Below are 27,004 nucleotides of genomic sequence, written 5' to 3' on the forward strand. Positions count from 1 at the left end.
CAAGTCTGGAACTGGACAGTCCTGGCCCAGACCGTTCCCAGACAATCCTGCACTTAAGCTATCATACTGACTTAAATAATTTACACTGGCGAATGGCATGCATATATTTCTTTCATAATTATACATGCGGGATTCTTCATTATGCAGTGCTAATTCAGCATGAAATTGTATATTGACTTATTTTCCCACCATGGCATGCTCAGTATTCACAGGCAGAGGGGAAGGAGGATGAAGGATTTAGCACTGGCTGCTTGACTGTGCTTCACTGATGGAATCTGACAGCTTTGTGATGGTTTGTCTGTTTAGAGCAGAGCACTCTTTAAAAAAACATGTGCCAAAAGGGCTGTTTGAAGCAATGCCATGCAAAGACACATGCTTAAGTACACCAGAAGTATATTTGAAGTATGTAGAGAATACAGAAAGTACATTTTTATTTCATTTTATTTGATGGGAATTCACTTCATACTATTTTGCTGAGTGATGAGGGGAGAAGGGGAAGGCCATCCTATCTACCCAGAGAGTGAGGTCAGTTGTGCTTTCTTGTATTCCTGGCCATGGATGACTGTAGGGTTTGAATGCGCAGTCTCCAGATGGTAGGGCCAATGCTTAGACAGCTGCAATCCAGAACAAGAAAGCATTAACTATATTTTAAATATGCTTAACTTGTATTGAATTATTTCTAATAATATTATTTGTAATTAGGTTTTCATTGATGTTGTCTGTACAGCTGGAGGACGTTCATATTGAAATCTTGTAAAATAACACAATAAACTTCATGCTCATTTACACCATTTACAGTTTACTACATTGTTCTGTAACGATTTACAAGTGAAATCATTTTGAAATCCGATGAATCTTTTTGAATCACCCAGTATTTATAATATATTGCATGGTTAATAACAGTTATGTTAACAAATAGGGGCGGGAATCTCTTGGCACCTCACAATTCGATTCGATTATGATTCAGAGGCTGTGGTTATAAAACGATTATCGATGCATCTTGATGCATCTTTCTTTCTATACAGAATTTCGTTTTTCTCACTGTGTGAGGACTTGGTATTTTTAAAGCAAAGTATTTGTAATCATCTATAATGAATTTACTTCCAATATCTTTTATCAATAAAAGAAATGGGAGTGATGTGGTGAGTGAACTAGAAGACTCTTATTCACTGCTTTTGTTTGGAGCATATGAGACGCTGCTGCCACTCATCTGCGATAAAATGCGCTGTAACGGTGAAATAAGACCTGTGATAATGGATGTCCACGCAGCACATGTAACAGCCATCCTGCCCCTTTTCTTTAGTGATTTTATAACACCGGATCTAGTCATGTTGTAGAGAATCAGGGCTCACTGTGTCAGTAAAATATCTGCCAGACTGGACGTGTGCAACATAGCGCAAAAGCCCTGTTTCTCAATGAACGGGCGTGCAGACCACTTAGCAACACAGGTCACAGGTGCAGGTCACTTAGCAACACAGTCTCTCCTAGCTAGTAGCGAACAAAAAGCCAAAGAGAGAGATTTAGCTAAGACGAACATTTTGAGATGAATGGACTTATAAGCATTATATGCATTTATAAGCGGCGCAGTTGTTTCCTGGAACGTTAAATCTGCAACGAGAGAATATCAAACACTAAAAAGTTCTGAAGCAGAAGTCACTTCTCTTTCGAATTAACGGAGGAGGAAGATTCAAAGAAGAAGCTGGAGAATAAGAAGCGACTTCAGCCTCGTAAAACAGCCGAACGTTGAGAGACATTTTACAATAAGCTGCTCTACTTTTGAGGAAAGGTTTTCTGGCGGAAAGTTCTCTGGTTGTGTTTCTGTTATGTTACGTTATAATTTAAAATTTAGAAAATCGATTTTTGATGTTTGTGAAAGTCAAATTTGATTCAGAATCATTCACATCCGCGTTGCACTGCATCTAAGAATACATTTTTTCCCCGAACCCCTATTAACAAATGACCTGTCTTAATCTACTTAAGTGCAACTTAACCAAAAAAGCACTCAAAAGAACAAGTAAATGCATTTCATTCACATGTTAATACATACGTTTGGTATTTAAGGTTAAGGTATGTTTAAAGTGTAAATATTGCAGCGTCCTGCTACTGGCTGGCACTGGCAGCTGAGACTCTGGAGGCGTGGCCATGCAGATGGTTATATGAAAAGGCTCATGGTAGTGCACACCCTCCTAGAAAGGCACTGATTTGTTACACGATATTGCCATAAGTATTTGCTCATCTGCCTTCACATGCATATAAATTTGAGTGACATCCCATTCTCAATCCATAGGGTTTAATATGATGTCGGCCCACCCTTTGCAACTATAACAGCTTCAATTCTTCTGGGAAGGCTTTCCACAAGCTTGAGGAGTGTGTTTATGGGAATTCTTGACCATTCTTCCAGAAGTGCATTTGTGAGGTCAGACACTGATGTTGGACGAGAAGGTCTGGCTCACAGTCTCCACTCTAATTCATCCCAAAGGTGTTCTATCGGGTTGAGGTCAGGACTCTGTGCAGGCCGGTCAAGTTCTTCCACACCAAACTCACTCATCCATGTCTTAATGGTCCTTGCTTTATGCACTGGTGCGCAGTCATGTTGGAACAGGAAGGTGCTATCTCCAAACTGTTCCCACAAAGTTGGGAACATGAAATGGTCCAAAATCTCTTGGTCTGCTGAAGCATTAAGAATTCCTTTCACCAGAAGGGGCCGAGCCCAACTCCTGAAAAACAACCCCACACCATAATCCCCCCTCCAATAAACTTTGCACTTGGCACAATGCAGTCAGACAAGTACTGTTCTCCTGACAACCACCAATCCCAGACTATCGGATTGCCAGACGGAGAAGCGTGATTTGTCACTCCAGAGAAAAGTGTCTCCAGTGCTCTAGAGTCCAGTGGTGGTGCTTTACACCACTACATTCAATGGTTTGCATTGCGCTTGGTGATGTAAGGCTTGGATGCAGCTGCTCAGCCATGGAAACCCATTCCATGAAGCTCTGTACACTGTTCTTGAGCTGATCTGAAGGCCACATGAAGTTTGGAGGTCTGTAGAGATTGACTCTACAGAAAGTTGGTGACCTCTGTGCACTCTGCGATTTAGCATTCGCTGACCCCGCTCAGTCATTTTACATGGCCGACCACTTCATGGCTGAGTTGCTGTCGTTCCCAATCACTTCCACTTTGTTGTAATACCACTGACAGTTGGCTGTGGAACATTTAGCAGTGAGGAAATTTCACGACTGGACTTGTTGCACAGGTAACATCCTATCATGGTACCACGCTGGAATTCACTGAGCTTCTGAGAGCGACCCATTATTTAACTAATGTTTGTAGAAGCAGTCTGCAGACCTAGGTGCTTGGTTTTCTACACCTGTGGCCATGAAAGTGATTGGAACACCTGAATTTAATGATTTGGGTGGCTGAGTGAATAGTTTTGGCAATATAATTTAGTTGAGGCCTTTATGTGGGTGTGGGGGTGTGGGTGTGGGTGTAAATAAAATGCATTTATCTTTCACAAAGGACAGCATAACCCTAAGAACCTACACTCTATCTGCTCTGTCTGTAGTGTGCAGTACTGTAACGCATTTCTTTGTTCTTATAAATAAATATAGTCACTTGTTGACTCAAAATACACTTACAATAGAAGCCAGAGGGACGCCAGCTGAGACTGCTGCATCTACACACAGCAGCTGATGCATATCAGTGAACAAGGGCATCTCTATGCACTTCCTGGAACAAGATTTCAGCTCTTTGAGTGTGTCCAGGCCTGGTGAGATGCGCTAGTGGAAGAGTAGACATGAGAAATGGAGTGACTCTGAAGTCAAAGAGCTGCTGTATTTTCTGCCAGCCACTGGAGCAGAGAGAGTCAGAAAAAGAGTTCTTATCCCAGACAGAGCAGAGTGGAAAGTTTAGAGAGAGAGCGAGGGAAGGAAAGATGGGCTGCTGGACTGCAGGAGGTGAGGATGTGCTGAAGGGAACCTGGGGGTGGAGAAGAAAAATGGAAGAGAGAAGACTGACAGAAATGCAACGAGTTGGGAGAGAGATGCTGATGCATATAGCCGTGTAGAGAAGGAGAGGTGGATGGAGGAAGATCTAGAGAGCAGAACGTTGGTCATACATTAAATGATGGTTGAATAAAGGAAGGTGAAGTCAAACAGAAGAAGGCTGAAGCTACATCAAATGTGTAGGTTTGCCATGATTAATCGATTAAACTGAATTACAGTGTTTCTTTATCATATGTTGTTGTGAAGATATGCAAAATGCATATTTCAGAGTGGCACAACTGTCTTAATATTGGCCCTATTGTCAAGGCTACATTTTGGCCCCTGGTGATGCCACAGGCTGATGGTGGCTAGATTGGCCCTCCCTTTCTATGCTGTTATTATTATCTCTTAGTGTTCTCCTCCAAGTGTGTTGAGCTGTCTGATGTTGCATTAGTGGCAGTTTAAAAAGATATGGTGAAGCTTCATGCTGGCCCAGTTTGGTAGCATTGAGTGCTAGGGGGAGACCAGGTTAATGGGTTGTATTGTCTTGTAATATACTAGGGAGTAAATTCTTAATCCAAAAAATAGAAAAATCTCCCAAGAACTCCTTGGGGTACCCAGTCCTGGTCCTGGAGATCCAACACATCTGGCTCTAATATTTAGATTCCTTCATCACTTGGATTAGCTATGCTAGATTTGGGTTGGAGCTAAACTCAGCAGGACTGCAGATTTTAATGACCAGGATTGAGTACCTCTGTCCTGGGAAATGCATTTATATGCAAGTACATTTGTACAGTGAGTGTTCAGCGCTCTTTTTGAAATGACTCAGTCATGTTTGGAGAAATAAGGGTTGCAAATAATTGTTATGATCCCATTAACACCATCTCCACAGTGAAGTATGATGGTGGGAGCATCATAATATGCGTCTGCTTCTCCTCAAACGGTACAAGGAAACCTGAATGGCATGATGTACAGAGACATATTAGAGAAGAATTTAATCAAATTGACCAAGAAAGGGGAGAAGATAGACCTTCATCAAGATGACTCCAAAAAATAAAGCCAAAATTACAAAATAAAAGATGGTGATTGCATGGCTAAGCCAATCTCCTGAATTAAATCTTATTTAAAAATTTATGGAGGAATTTATGAAATTGCGAGTGTTTCAATGGAATTTATGAAATTGCAAGTCTGTCCTCATAACCTTTAGAAACTGAATACGTTTGCCAGAAGCAATGGGCCAAAACAACGCTGCAAAAGGCTAAATACCTCTAACTGTAAGCTGTGAACTTTGTAACAAAATACTAATATTATTAATTTGTGATGCATGCATACATGTATCAAATGTAAATTTGACTGGCATTTATGCTCTGGAAGTTTTTTAGATAAAAAAAATCTAAAGTATCTCAGGTTTCCACTCACTGTATGGACCATTTTGTCAAATTAGTTCAAACTGCACAGTTAAAACGCAGTTAAAAACCAATTAAATATTCAGACATCATAGTTAGGATTATGAGATATGCATTCATTGAAATAATAATAAGCTAAATATATACAAAATCATAATTTATAGGGTACTTTCTATTTTTGAGGTGTCTGTCTCAAGGCCTAACCTCAAAATTTACACTTTTGAAAATAATACTGCAACAGTTTAGATTTTTTTATAGTTCTTTTTATATTTCTTCAAATTAAGTTGAAAGATTTTGATTTATCATGAGTTTCATTTTTAAATAAAAATGCTGTCTCACATCTTCACGTCACAACCAAAACACTAATAGTTTTATCTGTAGACTTGTTTTAGCCACACCCCTACATGGCCCTCATGGCCACATGGTGAGCACTTAGAGCCCACTGTTTTTGAAGTAAATGTGTCCCAAAGTCTGAAAATCATCGGGGAACATTCAGAATTATCACTCATGAAACACACATCTTCCTGCAGTTAAATACCTTTTTGTGATTTAATAAGAAATATGATGATTTTATTTGTATGCAGCTGTTCAAAGCTGTCTTTAGTAGCCATGTACTGGCTAGTATTTTTTTGGTTTGGGTAGTGTTACGATTGTTTCGGTAGTGACCAACTACAATGTCCAATTTCCAGTGATGTATTTTGAATATTTGAAAGGCTGCACATGATATTGTTCAGTAACATCCTCTCTTTATTGTTGAACGTTTTTTGTTAAAAAAAGATCGTCTGATTACATAATTAAGCATCAAGAATAATCAAAAATCACTCGATTTCAAATATAACTGATAGTGACAGCTCCACTCATGAGCAGCATGTGAAGCCGGCAGGACAGAAACAGTAGAACAAGAAGTCCTGAAAGAGGGAGAGATATTTCCATGGTGACCAGAGCAGGTCGAATGTGTGCAGACTTGTTTTGACGATGCTCCAACAGGCCGAACCCCCAAAAACTGCGAACTTTGTCAAATCTGATGTGTCACCGTTATAATAAGACCAACAGCAGCACCATGAAGAGATTCCTCTGCTGCGTTTTACATCAATAGCTGTAAACACTGATTAGTGTTACTCACTTTAGGGCTTAGCAGAAAATGATTGTGTTGTGTTTGATGCGCCTGTCAGTGTGAGTCATGGAGGGACGCTGAGACACAATCATCATCTGTTACTGCGATGGCGCTGGAGGAGCTCAGGAGGAACCTCTCGCTGGTTATGTTGTTGTGCCGAGGTGTCGTTAGAGTTAAGACAGATGGCGCAGTTCATATTTCATTTGCATGAAGACTAAATGAGTCCACGTTAGTGGCATCCCGACCTGCTCCCATGAATGTTTGCACTGGACCGCACAGTATTATAGAGGCTTGAGTTGCCTCATCTCATCTGTTGGGATCTTATAAATGTATTTTTAACGTTCATTTAAAGCTTTATCCCACTAAATGCTCATATATGAAATGTTGAAAGTCTTTCATCTATACATTCTTTGAGCTTGACCCCTTAAATGGTGAGCCTAAAGTTGTATTGCCAGTGGTGGACGATGTGCACAAATCGTGCACTTGAGTTAAAGTAGAGGTAAAATATTACTCCAGTAAAAGTAGAAGTTTCTTCCTTTGGACTTGAGAAAAAGTACAAAAGTATTTGCTTTCAAATGTACTTAAGTATCAAAATTAAAAGTACTAAAAGATTCATTATGGCTCTGATGTCCTGTTATCATTTTTATAATAAGACTCACTTCATGAACTCATTTCAGGTGAAAATCCTCCAGCGTCTCTCTTGGTAAACCAGTCTTTTAATAGAACGTCATTAATTAGTGACGCTGACGTCTATTAAAATGATCATAAGCACAAAACACTGAAGGTAAACAGTTTCCATCAGGGAGAACCGAGCGGCTCTAAAATCACTTTTAAAAACAAGCAAAGTTTCAGTTTAAGATTTATTTGTAACTTAGTTACAAGTTTAAGTTTAATAATAACTTGCTTTAAACTCAGGATCACAAATGAGCTCCTTTACTATGTTGATCTGTAGGCCTCTGTTCATAAAAAATAAACCAGCCCAAACTAATTTACTATAAAATGAAATAGTGTTTGTATAAATTCAGAAAAAAGACGCGACACCCTGATTGGTGCTCTGGCTTTGCGCTTCTTTCATTTTGACATGTTACGTTTTTATACACACACAAACCAAAAGGAACGACAGATTTTTCAAAATGTGGTGGAGCAAAAAGGAAGATATTTGACTTATGCATGTGTATCTGTGTGTGTGTGTGTGTGTGTGTGTGTGTGTGTATGTGTGTGAGGTTGGACAACATGGAGAGGCTGCTGACTGGCTACAGCTGTTAAAGGAGAACCCTAAACATCTGGTATTTTTACATAAATTGTTATGACTGTATTGATTTAAAACAATAATATGGTGGGTGTTTTATCTACATAGACAGTTGTTTGCATGGTGAGTCTGTATAAGTGATGTTTAATGTTTAGTTGCCTACTTCACCTACATATATCTACTGCTCTGTGTGTTTACTACATTTTTACTGAAGTTATTAATGGCTCACTGTACTGATCAGATACAAATCATATTATATCTGTAAACTCTTCTGCTTATAAATACAAATGCACGTTTAGAATCTGCACTTTCAACAGAATTTCTCTACTTTCTTTCAGTGAGCTAGAAATGTAATATAATTACAGCGGTATTGTCTCATCGCCTGAGTGGGTTCAGTCCTCCGTTCGGAGTCGGGGGGTAACTGGGCAGCTTTCCTGTGTCTGAAAGCCGCCGTGCTGTGAGGCAGTGAGGTGAGCAGCCAACTGATCTGGCTTTGCGTTTCTGTTGAAGGGCAGCAGCGGTCAGAGGAGGAGCTGGACATGTAGTTAGCAATAGACGTTTACAATCATGTGCAAAAGTTTGGGCACCCTGGTCATGTTTTTGATGATTGTGCAAATAAGTGAACACGTCCCCTGCAGAGAACACACTACTGCACATTTTAATACACATACTGCTTTAATACAAATACTACTGATTTGCCGTTAATTTAACCTATTGGGAAAAAGTAAAGCATAAAATGTGGCAAGTGCAAAAGTTACGGCACATTTTAGATTTCATGTTTAGCCTGGTACTTTTAAAAAAGATGGTCCTTGAAGGGTTCTTTAGTAAAAACAGTGTTTCTATATAGAACCATGAACAATTAAGGAACGCTTTGCATGCTTAAATGGTTCTTTGCGTGATGAAATGGTCCTTCAGATTCTTCAGATTGATGGAGAATGTGTAGTATATAATTCAATACAGAACCTTTTTGAAAAGGGGTCCTATATAGCACCCAAAATATTGTTACAAGTCTGGCATTGTAAGCAATGACAGAATGCTTTTTCTTGGTATCTAGGGCCTTTTTAGAAAAGGTACACAACACATTCTCCTTCAATGTGAAGAACCATTTCACCATGCAAAGAACCCTGATGGTTCTTTGAGTGTTCATGGTTCTATATAGACTAATCTTTACTAAAGAACACTTGAAGAGCATACTGTTTTACCAGCTTTTGATTAATGTGCTCATATCTGTACACAGCTGCTTAGCTAATAGTATTTATAGATTGATTTTGCTAATCAATTCCAATTAAACTAGAATTAAATTGGTTAGCTCCGCCCAATGAATGCTGGAATAGGCTTTAGCACCCCAGCAACCCAGGAGGATAAGTGTCTTAGATGGTGATGATGGTAAGTGATGTTGGGCAGGAAGGCTGACTGGATGGCACTGAATACTTGGCAGTAAAGTGCTGCACAGGATGAACCATTTCACACGTCTTCTTTAGACTGTTAGAAATGAAGGTTCTGTGCAGGTCCATTTTTCGTTCATCAAGGTACAAACAATGTAAATGTTCCCTCAAAGGTACAGCAGTGGTTTAAAGGTCTAATTGTGAAGCTTGAAGACCTCATAACCGAATATTTTAAAACAGAACAGTAAAATAAAAGCCTGAAGAAGAGACAGGGTGTGGAGTCAGCACAGCTTAGAACATATAATTTCAGAAGATTATGGTTCAGTTATGTTCCCTGACTATGACCTCTTGAGGGTCCCACCCCAGTGACAAGAGGGGAACTGCCCCAGTGTACAGTTTAGCACCTTTACTTCTGAGCATGTATGAACTGTAGTGGTTTTACTGCCAGACTCTTAAAAACAGGAGACAGTTGGCCTGAGCACTTCTGTTGAAAGGACTGGGGGGTTCTTGATATCAGATGGGTGGCTAAATCGTGTGGTACAGTTCGTTTGGCTAGTTTCAAGGCTTTAAAAATAATCAGATTATATTTTGATGTCATTTTGATGCCAAAACTGTTACTAAATGGTTACTAAAAACAGCAAATTAATTAATTAATTGACATAATTAAGCCATTAAGACACAAACAGATTAGTTTTAATCACATTTATCACGTCACCGTGCTGAGAGTAGTTGTTCCCATGTTGGAGACCTTGGAAAAAACAGGGCTTGCTCACCTCTGACGTCCCTGCTGTAGGTTCTTCAGCTTCATAGCTCAGAACTAAAGGGGCAAACATGTCTTGGCTGATTGACGATATCTGAGGTGGGGGCTGTTTCACCAAACCATCACTTTAAACAAGGCTTTTAAACTGGAATTTTACACTATTGTAAGCCCACATGAATAAGTAAAGGTGTCTGATTACTGGTGTGGAGGCCCAGCTTGTAGGAAAAATGGTGCTTTATAAGCTCTCAGCCATGAAGAATTCTGTTCATTACGTGTGTGTACTGTCCCTCACGTGCACTATCACTGTCCAGCTGCTCAGCCTTACCCTGATCCATGTATAACTAACATATATGCTGCTCTCATACACATCAGACCACATACATCTCCTCTCTCTCTTTCTCCCTCTCTCTCCTTCCCTCCTTCTTTTTCCCTCGTTCCCTTTCTTACACACACTCTATGAAGCTCACTCAGTCATGCGTGTATATATTGTGGTCAGATATGTAGCGCAGGCCTGAGGAGAGGAGAGGAAAGGGGAGTAGAGAGAATGAGAAGTTAGGGAGGTTAGGGAACCAGCCTGTGACTGGAAGGTTGACGGTTCGACAGTCCATGACTGAGGTGTCCTTGAGCACCTAACCCCCAGTTGCTCCCCGGGCGTCGTGGGTAGGGCTGCCCACCGCTCCTGGCAAGTGTGCTCACTGCCCCCTAGTGTGTGTGTTCACTAGTGTGCATGTATGTGGGTGTTTCACTGCACAGATGGGTTAAATGCAGAGGTCTAATTTCACAGTGTGCAAACACAGTGACAAGAAAAAAAGAGAGGAGATGAGACGATAGGAGAGGAGAGGGCATGAGAGGAAAGGAGATCTCATCTCATCCTCTCTTGTCTCATCTCCTGAGGAGAGGGCAGAAGAGGGGAGAGGAAAGGAGATGGGAGGAGAGGATAAGAGAGCAGGGTTGGGTAGTTAGCTACTTTATAGCTACTTTCCCAAAATTTGTAGCAGCTACAATTTAGCTGCTTTTCCAGAAAGAGCAGTAGCTAATTTTTAGCTACTTTTACCTACTTTTTGAAAAGTAGTGGCTACTTTTTAGCTACTTTTTGAAAAGTATTGGCTACTTTTTAGTTACCTTTTGAAAAGTAGTGGCTACTTTTTAGCTACTTTTTGAAAAGTAGTGGCTATTTTTTAGCTACTTTTTAAAAAGTAGTGGCTACTTTTCAGCTACTTTTTGAAAAGTAGTGGCTACTTTTTAGCTACCTTTTGAAAAGTACTGCACTACTTTGTAGCCAATTTCCCAAAATTTGTAGCAGCTACAATTTAGCTGCTATTCCAGAAAGAGTAGTGGCTACTTTTTAGCTACTTTTTGAAAAGTAGTGGCTATTTTTTAGGTACTTTTTGAAAAGTAGTGGCTACTTTTTAGTTACTTTTTGAAAAGTAGTGGCTACTTTTTAGTTACTTTTTGAAAAGTAGTGGCTACTTTTTAGTGACTTTTTGAAAAGTAGTGGCTACTTTTTAGTTACTTTTTGAAAAGTAGTGGCTACTTTTTAGCTACTTTTTGAAAAGTATTGGCTACTTTTTAGCTACTTTTTGAAAAGTAATGGCTACTTTTTAGCTACTTTTTAAAAAGTAGTGGCTACTTTTTAGTTACTTTTTGAAAAGTAGTGGCTACTTTTTAGCTACCTTTTGAAAAGTACTGCACTACTTTGTAGCTACTTTCCCAAAATTTGTAGCAGCTACAATTTAGCTGCTATTCCAGAAAGAGTAGTGGCTACTTTTTAGCTGTTTTTTGAAAAGTAGTGGCTATTTTTTAGCTACTTTTTAAAAAGTAGTGGCTACTTTTCAGCTACTTTTTGAAAAGTAGTGGCTACTTTTTAGTTACTTTTTGAAAAGTAGTGGCTAATATTTAGTTACTTTTTGAAAAGTAGTGGCTACTTTTTAGCTACTTTTTGAAAAGTAATGGCTACTTTTTTGTGACTTTTTGAAAAGTAGTGGCTACTTTTTAGCTACTTTTTGAAAAGTAATGGCTACTTTTTAGCTACTTTTTGAAAAGTAGTGGCTACTTTTTAGTTACTTTTTGAAAAGTAATGGCTACTTTTTAGCTACTTTTTGAAAAGTAGTGGCTACTTTTTAGTTACTTTTTGAAAAGTAGTGGCTACTTTTTAGTTACCTTTTGAAAGGAGATGGGAGGAGAGGATAAGAGAGCAGGGTTGGGTAGTTAGCTACTTTATAGCTACTTTCCCAAAATTTGTAGCAGCTACAATTTAGCTGCTTTTCCAGAAAGAGCAGTAGCTAATTTTTAGCTACTTTTACCTACTTTTTGAAAAGTAGTGGCTACTTTTTAGCTACTTTTTGAAAAGTAGTGGCTACTTTTTAGTTACCTTTTGAAAAGTAATGGCTACTTTTTAGCTACTTTTTAAAAAGTAGTGGCTACTTTTTAGTTACTTTTTGAAAAGTAGTGGCTACTTTTTAGCTACCTTTTGAAAAGTACTGCACTACTTTGTAGCTACTTTCCCAAAATTTGTAGCAGCTACAATTTAGCTGCTATTCCAGAAAGAATAGTGGCTACTTTTTAGCTGTTTTTTGAAAAGTAGTGGCTATTTTTTAGCTACTTTTTAAAAAGTAGTGGCTACTTTTCAGCTACTTTTTGAAAAGTAGTGGCTACTTTTTAGTTACTTTTTGAAAAGTAGTGGCTAATATTTAGTTACTTTTTGAAAAGTAGTGGCTACTTTTTAGCTACTTTTTGAAAAGTAATGGCTACTTTTTTGTGACTTTTTGAAAAGTAGTGGCTACTTTTTAGCTACTTTTTGAAAAGTAATGGCTACTTTTTAGCTACTTTTTGAAAAGTAGTGGCTACTTTTTAGTTACTTTTTGAAAAGTAATGGCTACTTTTTAGCTACTTTTTGAAAAGTAGTGGCTACTTTTCAGCTACCTTTTGAAAAGTAGTGGCTACTTTTTAGTTACTTTTTGAAAAGTAGTGGCTACTTTTTAGTTACCTTTTGAAAGGAGATGGGAGGAGAGGATAAGAGAGCAGGGTTGGGTAGTTAGCTACTTTATAGCTACTTTCCCAAAATTTGTAGCAGCTACAATTTAGCTGCTTTTCCAGAAAGAGCAGTAGCTAATTTTTAGCTACTTTTACCTACTTTTTGAAAAGTAGTGGCTACTTTTTAGCTACTTTTTGAAAAGTAGTGGCTACTTTTTAGTTACCTTTTGAAAAGTAGTGGCTACTTTTTAGCTACTTTTTGAAAAGTAGTGGCTATTTTTTAGCTACTTTTTAAAAAGTAGTGGCTACTTTTCAGCTACTTTTTGAAAAGTAGTGGCTACTTTTTAGCTACCTTTTGAAAAGTACTGCACTACTTTGTAGCCAATTTCCCAAAATTTGTAGCAGCTACAATTTAGCTGCTATTCCAGAAAGAGTAGTGGCTACTTTTTAGCTACTTTTTGAAAAGTAGTGGCTATTTTTTAGCTACTTTTTGAAAAGTAGTGGCTACTTTTTAGTTACTTTTTGAAAAGTAGTGGCTACTTTTTAGTTACTTTTTGAAAAGTAGTGGCTACTTTTTAGTGACTTTTTGAAAAGTAGTGGCTACTTTTTAGTTACTTTTTGAAAAGTAGTGGCTACTTTTTAGCTACTTTTCAAAAAGTATTGGCTACTTTTTAGCTACTTTTTGAAAAGTAATGGCTACTTTTTAGCTACTTTTTAAAAAGTAGTGGCTACTTTTTAGTTACTTTTTGAAAAGTAGTGGCTACTTTTTAGCTACCTTTTGAAAAGTACTGCACTACTTTGTAGCTACTTTCCCAAAATTTGTAGCAGCCACAATTTAGCTGCTATTCCAGAAAGAGTAGTGGCTACTTTTTAGCTGTTTTTTGAAAAGTAGTGGCTACTTTTTAGCTGTTTTTTGAAAAGTAGTGGCTATTTTTTAGCTACTTTTTAAAAAGTAGTGGCTACTTTTCAGCTACTTTTTGAAAAGTAGTGGCTACTTTTTAGTTACTTTTTGAAAAGTAGTGGCTAATATTTAGTTACTTTTTGAAAAGTAGTGGCTACTTTTTAGCTACTTTTTGAAAAGTAATGGCTACTTTTTTGTGACTTTTTGAAAAGTAGTGGCTACTTTTTAGCTACTTTTTGAAAAGTAATGGCTACTTTTTAGCTACTTTTTGAAAAGTAGTGGCTACTTTTTAGTTACTTTTTGAAAAGTAATGGCTACTTTTTAGCTACTTTTTGAAAAGTAGTGGCTACTTTTCAGCTACCTTTTGAAAAGTAGTGGCTACTTTTTAGTTACCTTTTGAAAAGTAGTGGCTACTTTTTAGCTACTTTTTGAAAAGTAATGGCTACTTTTTAGTTACTTTTTGAAAAGTAATGGGTACTTTTTAGCTACTTTTTGAAAAGTAGTGGCTACTTTTTAGTTACTTTTTGAAAAGTAGTGGCTATTTTTTAGCTACTTTTTGAAAAGTAATGGCTACTTTTTAGCTACTTTTTGAAAAGTAGTGGCTACTTTTTAGCTACTTTTTGAAAAGTAGTGGCTACTTTTTAGCTACTTTTTGAAAAGTAATGGCTACTTTTTAGCTACTTTTTGAAAAGTAGTGGCTACTTTTTAGTTACTTTTTGAAAAGTAATGGCTACTTTTTAGTTACTTTTTGAAAAGTAGTGGCTATTTTTTAGCTACTTTTTGAAAAGTAATGGTTACTTTTTAGTTACTTTTTGAAAAGTAATGGCTACTTTTTAGTTACTTTTTGAAAATAAGTGGCTACTTTTTAGTTACTTTTTGAAAAGTAATGGCTACTTTTTAGCTACTTTTTTTGAAAAGTAGTGGCTACTTTTTAGTTACTTTTTGAAAAGTAGTCGCTACTTTTTAGTTACTTTTTGAAAAGTAGTGGCTACTTTTTAGTTACTTTTTGAAAGGTAGTGGCTACGTTTTAGCTACTTTTTGAAAAGTACTACACTACTTTGTAGCTACTTTCCCAAAATTTGTAGCAGCTACAAGCTAGCTGCTGTTCCAGAAAGAGTTGTAGCTACATTTTAGCTACCTTTTGAAAAGTAGTGGGTACTTTTTAGCTACTTTTTGAAAAGTACTGCACTACTTTGTAGCTACTTTCCCTAAATTTGTAACAGCTACAATTTAGCTGCTTTTCCAGAAAGAGTTGTGGCTACTTTTTAGCTACTTTTTGAAAAGTAGTGGCTACTTTTTATCTACTTTTTGAAAAGTAATGGCTACTTTTTAGCTACTTTTTGAAAAGTAGTGGCTACTTTTTAGTGACTTTTTGAAAAGTAGTGGCTACTTTTTAAAAAGTAATACACTACTTTTTACCTACTTTTTGAAAAGTAGTGGCTACTTTTAAGCTACTTTTTGAAAAGTAATGCACTACTTTTTAGCTACTTTTTGAAAAGTAGTGGCTACTTTTTAGCTACTTTCAAGGCACGTTTGTCAGAATGTTTGTGAATCTCCACTTGACACAAACAAGCCCAACCGACAGTGTGAACAAGATGCTGCATTTAATCGTGTGCCAGAAAGAAACACACAATTGAAAAGCTGCAAATATACAAAAAGACCAAAAGGTTTAACCAACGATCAAACTTACACACCCAAAGGCATGATATCTAACAAAAATGTGGATAAGGTAAAGGCAAAGTCAATCATTACAGTTTTTTTTAAAAGATCAACAAAAATAACAAAATACAAACCAAATTTTGTGCAAAGCATTGTAAACTGCTCCAACTTAAACATTTCAGCAAGATACAGACATGACATTCAGAGTATCAAAATTTTTACCAGTGACCCTGGATCTGCAGAGTACTATTAGTAATAGTCTATTACGAAAAATGTTTTCCACTGTAGCCAAGGCAGGGGTCAGCAACACGCGTCTCTTTTAATGTGCTGTTACAGCTCCACAGCAGAGCTAGATTTTTAAGTAATATAACATAATCAGCTCTGCTGATCGTTCAGCACAGTTTTAACAATAAATGATCTTAAACGCTGGAGTTAATCTTGAAATGCTAGGATCAGAATTTTTGTGAGGTCCATTTTGCAGAAATTATACATCTCATTGTGATTAAAAAACTACCAAATATGAGTATTACAGCCACAATAAGCTTCTCCTTTTGTTTATTTATCCAATCACTGCTGCTTTTTTACTCATCTATATCTCTCATGCACCTTTTCCTTTCATTTGTTCCTTCTTCATCCCTCCATTCTTCCATAAACTGTTGTTAATGTTCCATAAACTTACTTGCCCTGTTTAATTAATCATTTAACTATTTATTTATGTTTATTTTCAGCTAAAATAATACATGACATTTATGTTAAATCAGGGGATAGTTTCAATTTGATTTTGTTTCATTTACCTCTCTCTCTCTCTCTCTCTCTCTCTCTCTCTCTCTCTTTGCTTGTCTCTTTTGCATCTCTATGCTCATTGATTACTGTAAAAGCACAGATAAAACATGTTGTAAAAGGATGTCTATCCCAAAGCCCAGCTAGAGGGAAAGGTGGCTACTCATATAATGAGACAAAATATAGACTAATGTTGTACCTGCTGATTTCTTAATGTTTGCTACATGATTCTATATCTTCAATATGCTGGTTAACAGTGAACTTTCATGTTGCTTGTTATGAGTAGGCAACACAAATTAACTTTAATTCCACATCTAATCTCTAATATAGTCCACTATGGAGCCTGTAACCTAAACTGAGCAGCTACTAGAGCTGGACTAAAGCAGCTGATTTGGCTATAGAGAAAAACGGAGCGGGCAGTTCAGTCTGTGGCTGAGCCAAAGCTGTACTGAGGTCAGCTGGGAACCTCTCCCTGCTCGCTGTGTATTTTCATCGCTTTTTGAATCTCATAAAACCCTGAGAAACGTTTGAAGAGCCTAGATACTAATATTTGTAGCTAACTACAAAAAGTAGCGCGCTACTTCGCTACTCCACCATCCCTGGAAGAGAGGAGAGGAAAGGAAAAGAGATGAGAGGAGAGGTGAGAAGAGGACAGAAGAAGAGAGGAGATAAGGGGAGAGATGAGAGGGGAGGAGGAGGCAAGAGGGAAGAGAAGAGAGGAAAGGGGAGGACAAGACAGGAGAGGAGAGGGGATTGGAGAAGAAGAGGGGATGAGAGGAGAGACAAGGACATGGAGGACTGGGGAGGAGAGGAGATGGGAGAGTAAGATAAGAAAGGAGAGGAGAGGAGATGAGAAGGGAGGAGATTGGATGAGAGGAGATGGGAGGGGAAGAGAAGAAGGGGACAGGACAGGATAAGAGAGGAGAGGAGATTGGAGGAGAAGAGAGGGGAGAAGCTCCTTTGCTTTATTGCTGTCCTCACTCCTTTTCTCCTTTTTCCTCTCTCTCCTGCGTTCTCTGTCCATCCCTGCATTTCACTCTCTCTCTCTTGCTGTCTTCTTCCAGCTCCCTTTTTTTCCTGTTCTTACTCTGTCCGCTGTTTCTCCATCCTCGTCTCCTTGCCAGTCCTCTTCTACCTTCTTTTTTCTTCCTCCTGTTCTTCTTTTTCTCGTCCTTGACACTGTATTGCTCAGTTTTCTCACTTCCTTCCTCTCCTTCTCTATCTACCTCTTTTTATTGCTCTCTCTTTTTCATTCTGCCTGTCTTGTTCTCTCCTGCCTTTCTTTCTCTCTCTTTCTCTCACACACTCTCTCACTCTCACTCCCTTTGTATTACATTCCTCGCTCATGTCTCACGTTCCCTCCTTCTCTCCCTCTATTTTTCTCTCTCCATCTCACACACTCTCCCACATTCTCTTTTTCTCTCTCTCTGTCTTTTCATGTTTCTCTTTTCCCCTTTCCTTCACTCTCCACCTCATTTTTTCCTTTTCTCCTCTTCTCACGCACTCTCTCCCTCTTCCTCCTGCATTTTCTCTCTCCCACATTCTCTCTCCCTCTCACTCTACTCTCTTACACTCTCTCTTTCCACTCTTGCTCTATCTCTCTCTCTCTCCCTCCATCTCGCTCTCATCCACCCCCCCTTTCTCTCTCTCTCTCTATTTCCTCCTCTGTATCTGATGTAATTCAGTCTGAAATTAATGTGGTTTCATCTGCAGATGTATGTCTGTGCATGTGTGTGTCTCTGTGTGTGTGTGTCTGTGTACGTGTGTGTGTATGAGTGTGTGTGTCACTGTGTGTATGAGTGTGTGTGTGTGTTTGTGTGTGACACTGTGTGAGTGTGTGTGTGTCTGTGTGTATGAGTGTGTGTGTGTCTGTGTGTGTGTATGAGTGTGTGTGTGTATGAGTGTGTGTGTGTCTGTGTGTGTGTCTGTGTGTGTGAGAGAGATGAAGGCTGTAATTATTGTGAGCATTTCTCTGTTTTATTGTCTGTTTCTCTCTCTGTGTTTCTCTAGAGTGAATTCTAAAAGCATTTGTACTGCCTTCACTCCAGTCTGGGCGTGGAGCGCATCCAGCCTGATGCACTCATCCTCTATGTCTCTCTCTCTCTCTCTCTCTCTCTCTCTCTCTCTCTCTTCCTCTACCTCTGTAATCTCTACAGCTCTGTCAGACATCTTCCTTACACAACCTAAACTCCATAAACATCAAAGAGAGTGAGAGTGTGTGTGTGTGTGTGAGAGAGAGAGAGAGAGAGAGAGAGAGAGAGAGAGCAGCAAGAGAAAGAAAAGAGCAATGAGCTGGAGAGAGAGAGATAGAGAGGTTTGCCTTGTGGCGGAGTCTCTGTAGTGAGGATAGGGAGAGAGAACGAGGAAAGAAAGGAGGCAGGAGAGGGTAGGAGGAGGAAGGGGAGGGGCGAGGGAGCGATAGAGCGAGCGAACGGATGAGAGGAGAGCCGAAGCGACCAACCAGCTGAGAGAGACGGAGAGATCAGGGCTGTTTGAACGAAAAAGAGAGAGAGAGAGAGAGAGAGAGAGAGAGGGAAAAAAGAGGGAGAGGTGGAGAGAGAGGGAGAGAGAGAGCGCGGCTGATTGTCAGAACGAGGGAAATAGAAGTGTTACTATAGCCGCGGCCACAGGATCGCCGCTGACCGCCCGGTAGAGGATAATATCCGTCCCTCGCTCTCCGGACAGTCTAAAATGTCATTTCCAGAGGCCCGACTGTTGCCGCGGTGACTTCTTTTCATCCATTTCCTTTTTTACCCCTCCCTTTTTTGTTTTATCTGTTTTGTCTCTCTCCCCTCCTTCTGCCTGTCTCTCTTTCTCTGCCTTTTTTCTTTCCTGTTTTTTCGTTGCTAGCTGCTGGATTTTTTCCCCCCTGTCTTTCTCTCTCGACTGGGCGAGGAGGGATCTGTGAACAGAGACGAACCGCAGCAAGACAGTAAGTAAGCTGAGCTTTATTGCAGCGAGCGAGAGAGAGAGAGAGAGGGAGAGAGAGAGGGAGAGAGAGAGAGAGGTGCATGCACGGATGAGGGAGGTCTGGAAGTGTCTGAAGCAGTGCTGGATGAACACTGTGCTGAAACGTTGCCCGAGGTAGAGGCTTTTGGAAGTGGCTGTAGAAACCTGAGTGGTTGAGTTCCTGTGTCTGCAGCAGGTGAGCGAAGGTGCACATGGGCTCTGTATCGCGCTGTACGGACGCTCTGATCTTCCAGCAGCGAAGAAGGGAACGAACACCTCTTTATCACAAACACCCAAAGGGCTTCGATTAAACGGGTGACAAAGCGAGACTAAGCACCAGCAGCATGAAGTTAGCGCATCTACGGTGTGTATGTGTGCGTGAAAGGGGGATATACGTGCACGTCTGTGGCAGTTAGCACTCGTGTTAAATGTGTAAGGAAGGGCTAAAGAGAGACAGAAGCCTGATATGCAGTCTCTTCTGTCACACACCCACCCACATACATTGGCATGCATGTAGACTCACTCACCCAGCAACACCCACTGACTGAACTATTAGCACGGCAGCCCTGAGTTCTTCTATTAAATGAGACCAGGGTGTCTCTCCCTATAGCCCACCTTCACTCTGTCTAACGCGCACCAATGCACTTTAACAGTTTAAACGTATATGCAACTTGTATGAACATCTGAATTTGGGTAATTGGTTTGGCAAGATTTATTTACTCGTTTCATTTCTAGTTTAGTGCAACCGTTAAGTACAAGAGGAGATCCGATACAAGATAATCCAGAAAAAAGGAGAGTTTCCAAAACTGGAGTTAAAAAAAAAAGGATAAAAGGCAACTGTGAAACACCTGGTAGACCACCAAAACTGACCCGTCAAAGAAACGGTACTCAAAGCTTTCATCTGAGGAGAAACTCATCCTTCAAATCTGCCAAAAAGCTTTATTTTTGTCTTATCTGACCATAAAACCCAGTTGCAGTCAAGCGGTTTCACCCTAGAGCGTTTTTCCGAACCCGGGACCGCTTGTTCTGTGAGTCTGGTACATTTGGTCAGGAGTAAAAGCTGTTTTCAGGCCTGGGACCAGTCCAGAGAACTGATTTTCGGTCCTCACATATAGGTGGTCTGGGGTTCACTTCCGAACTCTTAGAAATTAAGGGATGAATCTGTTACTGGGGCTGACCCCTCTTGTCACTGGGGTGGTCTACTCAAGGGTACATCTCAGTACCTTTAGTCAGGGAACATAACTGTACCATAATCCACTGAAATGATATTTTCTAAGCTGTACTGACTCCACACACCACGTCTCGTCTCCAGGCTTTTTATTTTACTGTTCTGTTTTAAAACATTTAGTTATGAAAGGAAAAAAATATGAACTTTTCACCTGAAAAAAAACGTATTTAAGGTCCACAATTGGACCACTTTTGTACCTTTGAGGGAACATTTACATTGTACCTTAATGAAGAAAAGCTGTACCTGCACAGAACCTTTATTGCTAGCAGTGCAGCGAACTCTGGCGTGGTCCACTGCGCTCCACTCCCAGCGCTGCGTGTGGAGTTTTGGGTCATTGTTTTATCGGTTCATGATGTAAGGTGTCCACTTTGACTTATCACATTACTTCCCTTTTCAGGTTTCATGATAATGAAGAGATGGCTGTGGTGGACAAAAAATGCTGTTCTTTGCTGCTTGAGTGTTGTATGTGGGGAAAATAATAAAAAGCATTAAAGAGATGAAGCTCATGCCGACCATTTTTAAACCTGCACAGAGAAAAGTTACGTATGGAATTGTGCAATTGATCCACAGTTTGGATGGCATTCTTGTGTGAAAGCAAACCAGTGATAATGAGCCCCTCCCCAAAACGGACCCAGAATCAGTCCTGGGTGTGGACTTGAGTATTTGGGACAAGTGTGAAAACACCCAGAGTTCCAGTAATAGTGTCTAGTAAGCACCTGACACTTTCTGGTTCGATTAAAGAACAGGCTCGCCTACCAAACACTTAGCGTGGAAATGCCATCTAAAAGTAGTTTTGAAGACCCCAAAATATTACCATCCCCAACCAACCCCCAATCTTCCTCACAGTGCATGGGCGTGAAATAAACATGCGTCCGTTTTCCAAAAAGTTCACTACAGCTCTGGTTGTTTTATACATAGTAATTATTGTCCTAACAGTAGGTGTGGTTTGTAGCTGACCAAAAAGCTGCTGGTGTTCTCAGAACAATGGACTGGGAACCCCAGAGTCCAGACCTCATGATCACTGGATTTATTTTGACTTTTTAGGATTGTGAGAAGCAGAAATTGCAAACCAACTTCCAAGACTGAACATTGGAGGTGTAGAAAAATATCCCTGCAGATTTCTGTGAAAAACTCCTGAAAAGCATGGAAGCTGTAATAAAGGCAGGGGGCACACATTACATACTGACAAATGCAATATCATATTTAGTTTCTGAGGCTTCTGTATAATTTTGTTTGTTTTCTGTTTAATAGCTTAAGTTAACCTCATTAGTGCCACATAGGGGAAATTTTGCTGTGAAACACCCACATACACACTAGTGAATGCCCGGAGCAGTGGGCAGCCCTATCCATGGCACCCAGGGAGCAGTTAAGGTGCCTTCCTCAAGATCATTTCAGTCACATGCTGTCTGCTCAAGGGATGGAACATTGATCCGGCCAGAAATGTATATGTAAGTAAATGTGATAAACATTCTACATGTAAATCTATGGACCACTAGTTCTGGCAGTGTCTTTTCTGGTGTATGGTCTGTGCGCTGAAGCAGCAACTTCAAAGACGAAGTGTGTGGGTTTGGTCAGTAGGAGTTTTGTGATGGGCAGAAAGTGTGGGAAAATTTGATTTTGTGCAGTTTGGTATTAGCTGTTCTATTTCATCAAAAGTGGTGAAGTTTCAGCACTTGCACACACTAATATGTCACACCTATAAGCTGCTTCTCACACACACAGCTTTCAGGGTGTGCCCCAAGTTCCCTGGTGTTCACTTTATTCTTGTTCATTGTCTCTTAAAACATAGCTGATTCCATTTAGTACCACATTAGTCTCGCAAGCCACACTTCTGACTGTCACCAGAGTCTGGAGGGTTTCGTTGCTCAGGGTGGGCATCCTGTTACTTGCTTTGAGTAAAACTGGAATAACTGTTGAAGTTTGAATGCTCTGAACTTCTTTTTAATCCAGCGATTGTGTCTTCTTTGGAAGCTTTAGCACACTTTTGTGTGCAGAGCATGTAACTGAGGATATAAAGTTGTAGCTATACTATTACTTTTCGAAAAACAAAAAGTTAATATCAGGGCTCAGAAACAGAGTAGAAAACCCTATTTGAACATTGTTGCATTCCGACCACAGCATACTGTTCCTAAAATGAAAAAAAGGTTAATTTCCTTGCTTTTACAGAATTTCATTAGCCTATTATAATAAACCCGGCAGTTGTGATTTGTATTCGTAAGCATATGTTCACATTAAGTCGTCCTATGGAAATTTACAGTTTGTGAGTTAGTAAACATATAGCTATGAAATAGATTATAATCATTTACCGAAAGTTGTTACGATCAAAATAAGTGCAAACGCAATGGTACACATTTTCTGCAGAGTCTACAGGGCCTATTAGAACCAATCTTGAGCATGTATCAAGAACCATAAAACTGGAACCTTTGGAATTGGACTGCTCGCTAGAGGTGGGCAGCATGCCAAACACATAGTACTTCACGATACATGATAAGTCTTGATACTTATTATTATGTGTGATTAGTGAACAGAGAAAAAAGAACCAGTAGTGCTGCATTTTTATAAATACCATCACAAACTGTGAACATAATTATTGGTGTTACTTGGATTCACTTAATGTGGTTAGGAATAAATCCAAAATAAGTCCAAATGCAATGCTACACATTAGCTGTGTCCCAATTCAGGGGCTGCAACACATATAAGCTAATAATGCCTACTCGGACCACAACCATGCAGAACCCTGGTCAAGAGGGAATCTGACCTTTCTGAAGTTTGGAAATTACACCAAAACTTTCTTTGAACAGTGGAGGTGCCAGCCAGCAGTATGTATTCAGCGACGCAAGCCAAGTTCTTTAGCCCAGAGAGTGCTAGCCCTTTCAGAGGCGAATGGGTGGAGCGCTTTATGACCCATGTCAGAACGGCTCCCACACAGAGTCTCGATTAATAGAGATTAAATGACTCCACACACAGAATCCTTGAAGAATGAGAAACCTGAATCCTGAGTTCACTCACAATATTATCAGGGTTTTAGAGCGAGAGTCAGCATTTCTCAGACTACCTTGTCACTCATTTTTCCACCATACATTCAAAAACCAGACCCAAAATAGAGCTGACTCTCTTATTGTAGCTCCTTTTACCAGTTAATCCTATCCAGACCATCATAATCACTGTAATTATAAATTTAATTGCTTTTAAGTAATTGTATGCGACTGTAGTAGGAAGTCTGAATCATCTGATTTAGGTAATTAGCTATCTTTTTTACTAGCTAGCCTAAAATATTGGACACTACATTCTTAAAAAAGAGGGTTCATCAATGGATTTTAGTAAAGAAAATGGTTCTATATAGAGCCTTGAACACAAAGCAGCCTTTGCATGATGAAAGGGTTCTTTGTGTCTCTAAATGTGCTATAGACGGTTCTATATAGAACCCTTTTGAAAAGAGTTTGATATAGCACCAAAATGAGTTCACAAGCTTGACATCATAACAATATTATGACCCTTTTGGGTGCTTTTCAAAAAGGTTCTACCCTATATGTCCAAAAGTTTGTGGACACCCCTTCTTATTAATGAATTCAGCTGCATTAAGGTCACTCACTGCTGACACAGGAGCTCAAATGCAGCTTGTATAATCTCCATTGAAAAGCACTGACAATAGAACATAATGCTCTGGAGCAGCCTAAGGTCTCCATGTCCAATACCAAGCATAGGCAAGTGGGGTATAAAGCCCCCCAGCATTGGGCTGTGGTGCATTGGAATTGCGTTCTCTAGAGTGATGCAGATTATTCAATACACTTCGGATGAGTTGGAGTGATCCAGAACTGACCATCCAACATCAGTACCTGACCTCACTAATGCTCAGTCAAATCCTCACAGCAATGTTCCAACATCCAGTGTAAAGCCTTCCCTGAAGAGTGGAGGCTGTTACTGCAGCAAAGTGTGACAAACACCTTTTCACTCTTGGATGAGCAGGTGTCCACAAACCTTTGGTCATATAGTATATATAGAACCATCTACAGCACAATCTCCATCAGTCTGAAGAACACTTTCATGATGGAAAGAACTCTGTGTTCATTATTCTATATAGAACCATTTTCTTTACTAAAGAACCCTTGAAGAACCATCTTTAAGAGTGTAGGGTGTACTGACATGAAATGGTACACTGCACACACCAATAAAAAGTTGTAAATTTTTCCTAAATCGTGTGTGTTTGTAAAGTGTTGCTGGCTACAAGGCAGAGGAGAACACCATGAGTACCATTAGGGACAGTCTTGAGCACATACCAAAAACCATACATTTGCTAGAGGTGGGCAATATGGCAAAAATATTATACTTAATATCTTAATGTCCTGTTATCATATATGCAGAAAGAAGAACTTAATTCCAAACATATTTTACAGTCATTGGTATTGTATGAATATGGTGTAACACCAGTGACGGTGACTCCAGTGATATTCTGGTTAAAACTGAGGATTTTGTTAATTGCCTGACTAATTGGCTGATTAGTTGACCTTGTGCAACTATTTATAATCAGTAATAAAAATGATTTGTGGCATTATGTTAACAAAATTTTAATTACCTAGCCATTAAAGCATGTAACACTGGTGACATATAGAAGTTCTGAACTGACTACTAAACAAAATTATTAATAAATGAATGAAATATAGAGAGAGGTTGGACTTCATTCCACTCTGGAAATTACCAGGGTGAGAAGCGTTGGGCAGGAGTGGGCTTACTCATAGCTCCCTGGGCTCAGCGCCTGTACATTGGGGTTTTCTCCGGTGGACGAGAGGGTTGTTTCCCTGAGCCTTCGGGTCGGTGAACGGGCTCTGTCTGTGCTTATGCACCGAACAGCAGTTCAGAGTACCCAGCCTTCTTGGAGACCCTGGAAAGTACTGGAAAGTGCCCACTGTGGGGACTCCATTGTCTTGCTGGGTGACTTCAATGCTCACGTGGGCAACGACAGTGAGACCTGGAAGGGTGTGATTGGGAGGAATGGCCTCTCTGATCTGAACCTGAGTGGTGTTTTGTTATTGGAGTTCTGTGCTCACCACAGTCTGTCCATAAACACTATGTTCGAACACAAAGGTGTGCATAGGTGGCATGGCATCAGGACACCTTAGGCCGCAGTTCATTAATCGACTTTGTAGTTGTGTCATCGGATTTGCGACCATGTGTTTTGGACACCCGTACGAAGAGAGGAGCAGAGCTGTCAACTGAACACCACCTAGTGGTGAGTTGGATTAGATGGCGGGGGAAAACACTGGACAGACCTGGCAGACCCAAACGTGTTGTAAGGGTTTGTTGGGAACGTCTGGCAGAGGAACGTATTTCTTCACCTCCCACACCCGACAAAGCTTCGACCGCATATCGAGGGAGGCCGGTGACATTGAGTCCGAGTGGGCCCTGTTGCGTGCCTTCATTGTCAATGCAGCGGATCGGAACTGTGGCCGCAAGGTTGTAGGTGCCTGTTGTGGTGGCAATCACGGCCGAAACCGTTGGTGGACACCTCAGGTAAAGGAAGCTGTCAAGCTGAAGAAAGAATCCTATCGTGCCTGGTTGGCTTGTGGGACTCTGAAGGCAAAAGATGGGTACCGAAGGGCCAAGCGGGTTGTGGCTTTGACGGTTGCTGAGGCAAAAACTTGGGTGTGGGAGGAGTTTGGTGAGGCCATGGAGAAAGACTATCGTCAGGCACCGAGAAGGTTCTGGCAAACCATCAGGCGCCTCAGGAGAAGAAAATGGTTCCCGACCAACACTGTATACAGTGGGGCTGGGGGGCTGCTGACTTCGACTGGGGACATCATTGGACGGTGGAAGGAATACTTCAAGGATCTTCTCGATCCCACCAGCAATCCTTCTGAGCAAGGGTCCATTCATCACTCGGGCTGATGTAGCCAAGGTGGTTGGAAAACTCCTTGGTGGCAGAGCACTGGGGGTGGATGAGATCCGCCCGGAATTCCTGAGGGCTCTGGATATTGTATGGCTCTCTTGGCTGACACGCCTCTGCAACATCACATGGACATTTGGGGCGATCCCCCTGGAATGGCAGACTGGGGTGGTGGTCCCTCTTTTTAAGAAAGGGGACCGGAGGGTGTGTTCCAACTATCGGGGGATGACACTTCTCAGCCTACCCGGTAAGGTGTATGTAGGGGTACTGGAGAAGGGAGTCTCTCAGCTACAAGAGGAACAATGCAGGTTTTGCCCTGGCTGTGGAACACTGGACCAGCTTTTAATCCTCACCAGGATCCTGGACGGTGCATGGGAGTTCGCCCAACCAGTCCACATGTGTTTTGTGGATTTGGTCCCATGGGGGATCTTGTGGGGAGTGCTCCGGGAGTACGGGGTGAGGGGCTCATTGTTACGGGCCATTCAGTCCCTGTACAAACGGAGCAGGAGCTTGGTTCGTATAGCCAGCAGTAAGTCAGATTGGTTTCCAGTCAGGGTTGGACTCCACCAGGGCTGTCCATTGTCACTGATTCTGTTCATAACTTTTATGGACAGAATTTCTTGGAACAGCCAAGTGGCGGAAGGTGTCCGGTATGGTGGCCTCAGGATTTCACATCTGCTTTTTGCGGATGATGTGGTCCTGTTGGTGTCATCAGGCCATGGCCTCCAGCTTTCTCTGG

General features: G+C 40.4%; 1 protein-coding gene across 1 annotated transcript in view; it reads left to right on the top strand.

The window, feature by feature from the left end:
• The first annotated feature begins 18,689 nt into the window (after positions 1–18,689).
• The window catches only part of shank1 (SH3 and multiple ankyrin repeat domains 1), a 218,543-nt gene continuing 210,228 nt past the window's right edge, over positions 18,690–27,004 (top strand). The window contains exon 1 of the mRNA XM_017697387.2: positions 18,690–19,139. The gene's annotated coding sequence lies outside the window, so the exon portion shown is untranslated. The remainder of the gene's footprint in view (positions 19,140–27,004) is intronic.

This window comes from Pygocentrus nattereri, chromosome 14 (genome assembly GCF_015220715.1).
Source record: "Pygocentrus nattereri isolate fPygNat1 chromosome 14, fPygNat1.pri, whole genome shotgun sequence".
Taxonomy (NCBI): Eukaryota; Metazoa; Chordata; class Actinopteri; order Characiformes; family Serrasalmidae; genus Pygocentrus; species Pygocentrus nattereri.